Source organism: Eleutherodactylus coqui, chromosome 1 (genome assembly GCF_035609145.1).
Source record: "Eleutherodactylus coqui strain aEleCoq1 chromosome 1, aEleCoq1.hap1, whole genome shotgun sequence".
In the NCBI taxonomy this organism is placed as follows: domain Eukaryota; kingdom Metazoa; phylum Chordata; class Amphibia; order Anura; family Eleutherodactylidae; genus Eleutherodactylus; species Eleutherodactylus coqui.
This window is the reverse complement of record NC_089837.1, coordinates 470,739,817-470,746,980: the sequence shown is the minus strand read 5'-3', so window position 1 is coordinate 470,746,980 and position 7,164 is coordinate 470,739,817. Positions and strand designations below refer to the sequence as shown.

At 43.9% G+C, this 7,164-nt stretch overlaps 1 pseudogene; it reads left to right on the top strand.

The window, feature by feature from the left end:
- Positions 1–573: 573 nt before the first annotated feature.
- Positions 574–6,419, top strand: LOC136606257 (glycoprotein-N-acetylgalactosamine 3-beta-galactosyltransferase 1-like; annotated as a pseudogene).
- Positions 6,420–7,164: the final 745 nt, after the last annotated feature.

Genomic DNA, 7,164 nt, shown 5'->3' with positions numbered 1-7,164 from the left:
AATTTGCAAACACAGCTCCCATTGGAGTGAATTAGAGCTGGGCCTGCAATACCATACTGGGCCACTGCAAAGTATATAGAGCTGTCTGCTTTTGGCTCCAAACATAGACACATTGGCCAATCTTCTGAGCTGAATAACTCCTTTACAATCCTTAATAAATCCATATATAATATGTTCCCCTAGTGGTGTAAGAAAGAAATGTATTATTTACCTTGACTTCTCATAAATAGCTCAGAGAAGATTTCCATGCACAAATGACCAAGCCCTGGGTGTGACTACTATCTCTGCACCCTTTGTAGATACACTCTTATGCACATGAAAGCAGGTGTGTATGTCTGTGCACGTATATGCATGCCTCTTATTATATGACTTTGCGTGTCTATATCTCTCTCCTACACCTTTATATGGGAGATTTAGATATATGATGAGTTTAGATGACAAGGCAGAGAAGGGGTAAAGACACAAAGAATACCAATTGAAATGCTCATTATCTGAATCGAATTGCTTGAATGATCTGACATATTTCATCTCTAATTTATTACATCCCGTTTTTGTATCACAAAGTCAGTTCCCCATGGCATTATACTGTCCTCGAATGGGATGGAAGAAATTAACTTTTGGATTCATCACTGGATTTCTTGCCACATTCTTCCTTTTAAGAACTATGGAAGAAATTGAAAAGGAACAGACACCAAACCGGATATGGAAAAACTTGAAGCCAATGCCAAAACCAGGTAAGAACCCTTCGTTTATATTCAAAGTGGCATAGCCTACAAGATATACATCTAGTAAGAGACAAAGGCTTGCCTGTTCTCACTGTAAAACCTTAATTGCAATTGATTTTCTACGGATTTGAATGTTTTAGATGACAGTAGTATAAACGAAGAGCTGGAACGCAAAGTCCGAGTGCTTTGTTGGATCATGACAGCACCTAATAACTTGAACGCTAGAGCACTTCACGTAAAATATTCCTGGTCACGTCATTGCAATGTAACTTTGTTCATGAGCTCCATCGCCAGTGAAGAGTTCCCTACTATTGGACTGGGCACCAAGGAAGGCAGAGATCAGCTCTACCAGAAGACCATCAGAGCTTTCCATTATATACATGAGTATTACTTGGATCAAGCTGCCTGGTTTCTCAAAGCAGATGATGATACCTACGTGGTGATGGAGAACCTTCGTCTCATGCTTTCTAATTATACATCAGACCAGCCTATCTATTTTGGCAAGCACTTCAAGCCATTTGTCAAGCAGGGATACATGAGTGGCGGAGCCGGCTATGTATTGAGTAAAGAATCCCTTAAACGATTTGTGGAAGGATTTCGTGCCGGCAACTGCAGTCACAGGTCTGAGGTAGAGGATGTAGAGCTTGGACTATGTATGGAAACAATGTGAGTTGTACCTGGTGATACTCGAGATAATGCAGAACGAGAAACCTTTCATCCCTTTACTCCAAAGTATCATTTAACGAGTACATTGAATTCAATATATTTCGATTATTGTTTCTACCCCGCTGTTAAGGTAAGATTTTGAGTATTGTAAATCCATTCTGAAAGTCATCATTGTCTTTTACTTACAGTATTTTCAGTACATCATACAGATGTGGTAAATGTTAACTTGACATTTAACACAATATAACTTAAAGGTTATCCGAGATATAGCTTCTTTATAAAAATGTATCCTCCATGTACAAAACATAGGAAAGAATTCATAATGCCCCCCCGATCTTCACCGATCTTCACCCGGTGATGTGTTGTTTACCGGCTGCAGTCAGTCTGTCATGACCCGTTAATCTGCTGCTACAGCCAATGACAAAGCTCAGTGATCAGCAAGTTTACAGGACATCACAGGCTGACTATAGCCTATAAACAATACATAAGCAGGAAGACCCAGATCCACCGGCAGGGGATAAGCGCAGATTGGTGAGTATGAGCTCTTAATTATGTTTTGCACATAGGGGACTCGTATTCATAAAGAAGCTGTATCTCAGACAAGCCCTTAAATTACAATGTACTACAGTGTTGTAAATCAAGTTATCATCACGCACCAGTCATGTTAATGATTGCTACATCTCTACAATATTGAGGAAAGGAGATACTTTGTTTCCTTGTGGAAATCAAAAATTCTGGTAGCACACACAAGAATTTCATGGAAAATGAATAGTGGTCTATCAAACAACTCCAGATGTAAGCAGTATGGTGACATTTTGGACAAATGCCCTTTATCAAGCTAATGGAGAGGCTAGAGGAGGGGCAAAGATTGTTGCTATACTGCTTACAACTGGAGTCCTTCAATAAACCACTATTACTGTTGTGTAAGGGGGGTGAGCAGTGCCCCTTTCCCCTTACAAATGCAGCGGTTTACAGCTGCTCTGGCACACAGGCAATGGTCGCAGCATTATGCCCAGAACCCTCCGGAAGGGGGAGCAGTGATAGAATGCAGAGACCAGCTGATTGCCAGGTAAGTGTAGCACTTGCCACCACTGGTTTAAGGTCCCAACAGCCTTCCTTGCCAGACTAGCAGCAAGGAAGGGGTAATGAGAAGAGCAGAGTTCTGCCAGGAGGAGGTTCTGCCCTCTCTATAATGCAGGCAGTGATGTGTCTGGCACATCACCATCCAAATCAACCCTAATGACATGGCTGGTGTGGGAGGGAGGGAGGGAAGGGAGCTTCTGTCTCTCCTCTGAGAGATTGTCCAGGAGGAATTTGAAAGTTCTGAGGCTGGGAGTGGATATTAGGTCCCATCCCTATGTAAGGTCATGCAGCCATCTTAATAGTATGTCTGTGAGAGGAAACTGATTTCAGAGCAGCAGTGACTGGTGAGTATGTCAACTGCAGCCTGAAATGGATCGTGGTGGTGGCCACTGTAAGTGAAGTGCACCAGTAGACTGCACAGCAGATACAGCAGGACATGAGGCCTTATATTTTAACCCAGTGGGTAATGCTGCAATGAGCAGCAAGTATGACTGCAAAAGGACGGTGTGATGTGGCTCGAATAAACTATGAAAGAGACACCGAGAGATTAGGGACTGTCCTGCATTTGTCAGAGAGAGATGGCACCATAGAGAAGCTGTTTCCACAAACAGGACTAAGGCCTATATCTGATCTGCCTGAAAGGACACCAGGGTCCAGCGAGAGTATGGAACAGTGTGGCACAGTAAAGGATCAAGACGCTGAATTTCGTGAGCATCGGACCTTAAGTAGGATGGCCTACAACAAAACCGATTGGTGCATATCATGTGAGAGACTTGATGCTTAGTAAGCAGGCCTGCTATCAGCTTAGGAGGGATAAAGGCTGCAAATACATAGCGATTGAGAGTTCCGGAGAGGAGCCTAGACTGAGTAATTAATGGGTTCTGGAGTTGTGATGCAATGTGAAGGTTAAATTGTGTGGTTGTTTCTATTTTATGCAATACTATTTGTATGGGCAAAGTAAGTCAGTGGGGACAGTAAGCACATTGTGCAATAAATGCAGCCCCAGAATCAAGCTCATAACATACAGCACCAAAACCAATCTAATAACAAATACAGCACCAGACCCAAGCTCATAAAATAAATAAAGCACCAGAATCAAGCTCATAACAGGGATTTAGCACCAGAACCAAGCTCATAACATAAACACAGTACCAGAACCAAGTTAAAACATATATATAGCACCAAAACCAGGAACTATATTTCTTCTTTCTATGGCCAGTTTCAGACAAGTGTTCCAGCCCGATTGCTGTTCTACAGTTATCATATAATGTACTTGAATACCGACTCTACACAGTGGTAGTGATTACAGTGCAGTTACCTCCAGTGATCAGAGGTGATGTTGTCTCTGTTTGGAGTTGTCCATATTCAGTTTTCTTCTCTCTGAGTCCAAACCACCACTCAGATTTCTTCCAGCTATGACTCACTTCTGCAGCACACTTTCCCTATTTTGTTTCCACAATCCCTAATGAACTTCTCAGTGCCTCCTTATAGTAACAATGCCCCTGCTGTGGTCCCACTATGTAACAGTGCCCCTGCTGTGGGTAACTAATTAATACTGCACTCTACTGTCATCACACTAAGTAATAGTATCCCCGTTGTGCACCAACTAAGTAATAGAATCTCTATGTGGTTCCACTTAGTAATAAGATATCATCTGCAGCCACAGTTACTAATAGCTTTCCCAATGTGGCCCCAATAGTAATAGTGACCCCCCAAACGGCCCCCATAGTAAGTGTTCCCCTTAAAGGAGTTGTCCCGCGAAACAAAGTGGGGGTATACACTTCTGTATGGCCATATTAATGCACTTTGTAATGTACATTGTGCATTAATTATGAGCCATACAGAAGTTATTCACTTACCTGTTCCGTTGCTAGCATCCTCGTCTCCATGGTGCCGTCTAATTTTCAGCGTCTAATCGCCGGATTAGACGCGCTTGCGCAGTCCGGTCTTCTTCTTTTCTGAATGGGGCCGCTCGTGCCAGAGAGCGGCTCCTCGTAGCTCTGCCCCGTCACGTGCCGATTCCAGCCAATCAGGAGGCTGGAATCGGCAATGGACCGCACAGAAGCCCTGCGGTCCACCGAGGGTGAAGATCCCGGCGGCCATCTTCACCAGGTAAGTAAGAAGTCACCGGAGCGCGGGGATTCAGGTAAGCACTATCCGGTTTTCTTTTTTAACCCCTGCATCAGGTTTGTCTCGCGCCGAACGGGGGGGCTATTGAAAAAAAACCAAAAACGTTTCGGCGCGGGACAACCCCTTTAATGACTTCAGTAGTTATAGTGACCCTGTTGGTCACCCCAGTAGTAATAGTGACCCCAGTAATAATCATGACTCCATAGTTGCCCCAGTACTAATAGTGGCCTCATAGTGGACCCATTAGTAATAGCGATCTCTATAGTGGCCACAGTGGTAGAGGTGGCCCCAGTAGTAATAGTGGCCCCCATAGAGGCCCCAGTGGTAATAATGATCCTGCTTGTGGCCCCAGTAGTAACTTTGACCCTGTTTGTGGCCCCAGTAGTAATAGTCATGCCAATAGTGGCTCCAGCAATAATAGTGGTCCCCATAGTAGCCCCAGTAGTAGTAGTATTCCTCATAGTGGCCCCAGTAGGAATAATATCCTCCATAGTGGCTCCATGAGTAATACAGTCCCCCATAGTGGCTCCAGTGGTGATAGAGTCCCTAGTAGTGGCCCTTGTAGTAATAGCGCCACACCTGCAGAGCTTACAGTATCTTCCTGATGCAGACACATTCACATGGGAGGCAGGACCTGATATCCAGTCCATCGCTGTGTGTGCTATCTCTTACAGCGCTACCTCGTTCCTGCTCCCCCCAACTCCAGTATTTACTGTCCACTGAGTAAGAGAGTCGGGGGAGGAGGAGCAAGGTTGTGCTGTAAGAGATAGATCCTGACGTCCGGTCCGACACCGCATGCGCTGGCTGACTGTGTCTGTGTCAGAAAGTTAATGTAAGTTGTGCAAACAATCCAGAGTGATTGCTGGGGACCCAACCAGGGGGTCTTCTATCTTAAGCTCTTGAATTTAGTTCTACTACATAAATTAAAGGGATTGTCCAGGTTTTTTTAAAAATTGTATGCTTTCTTCCAGAAACAGCACCTCACCTGTCCATGATGCTGCATTTTGCCTCAACCAGTGGCGCCATTTATGCAAGAAAGCAGGCATATATTTCTCAACTTGAATCTGAATAGTTCAGTTCAGTTAGGCAATGGTTACCAATTTGCTTGTGTAAGGGCAGAGTCAGATGAACATGTTTTTCTCCCTTTCATGCAGCTGTGATAATCACGGCGACATAATAGGACAAAACCAAACCCCTGATTTCATTATGATTTCAGTGATTTCGTTTTCACCAGCTCTTTTCCGTTAATTGTATGGTCGAGAAAAGATAAGATCTACCCTATCTTCCCGGTACGTAGTGAATACTTCGTGAATATCTTCCCGCAGTTATTTTCAAACTCCTGCGCTCCTTTTATTTCCATGGGGCGAGGAATTGTATTTCCATGGGGCATTCCGGGTGTGTCATTTTCAGGATCCTTGTGGTCGGACATTTTTCAACTAATCTGTAGATAGGGGTTTTCTACTACAGATACTTACCACCTTTAGAGTCATGTGAAGGAAAACAAATAATACCTAATTATATATATATATATATATATACACACACACTTTCATACGGTCTTGAGGTAGCACTACTCCTTTTGTACTCTTGTATTCACAGGGTCCCCAGTGCTGCTCAGACCTGGCAATAACGTTCTATTATGTGAATGGAGAGCTCATGCACACATTGGAGTATTTTACTTATCACCTAAGAGCATATGGATACCAGTATAGATATCAGCCACACTTGTCAAATCTTACCAAATCTTACCTACTACCTGCTGTTTCAAAGTATCAGCAGAAAAAAAACACGAAAAAAGATGGAAAACTAATATAAATGTGTCATCTACTGTATGTCTACAGTATCTTGAGCTAACATACAAAGTTACAAGTCGGCTCTAGTTAATGGTGTTAATAACAGTGTTGTTTTTGAAGTTCCAACTCTTTGTGTGATCATTATTTAACATAACTATTAACTAGAGATGAGCGAACGCGTTCGTCCGAGCTTGATATTCGTGCGAATATTAGGGTGTTCGGGATGTTCGTTATTCGTAACGAACACCATGCGGTGTTCGGGTTACTTTCACTTCCTTCCCTGAGACGTTAGCGCGCTTTTCTGGCCAATTGAAAGACAGGGAAGGCATTACAACTTCCCCCTGTGTTGTTTCAGCCCTATACCACCCCCCTGCTGTGAGTGACTGGGGTGATCAGGTGTCCGCCTAATATAAAAGTCGGCCCCTCCCGCGGCTCGCCTCAGATGCCGTGTGAGTTAGATGAGGGACAGTGCTGTTTATACCGGAGCTGCTGTAGGGAAAGAATTGGTAGTTAGTGTAGGCTTCAAGACCCCCAAAGGTCCTTATTAGGGCCACTGATAGCTGTGTGTTGGCTGCTGTTAGCAGTGGCAATTATTTTTTCTCTCAAAATCGCCTCTGCAGAGCGTTGCACCCGGCATTAGGGACAGAAGTGCTGCATAGGCAGGGAGAGTGTTAGGAGTGAGTGTAGCCTTCAAGAACCTCAACGGTCCTTTCTAGGGCCATATTTAACCGTGTGCAGTACTGTGCTGGCTGCTGTTAGCTGTGCTG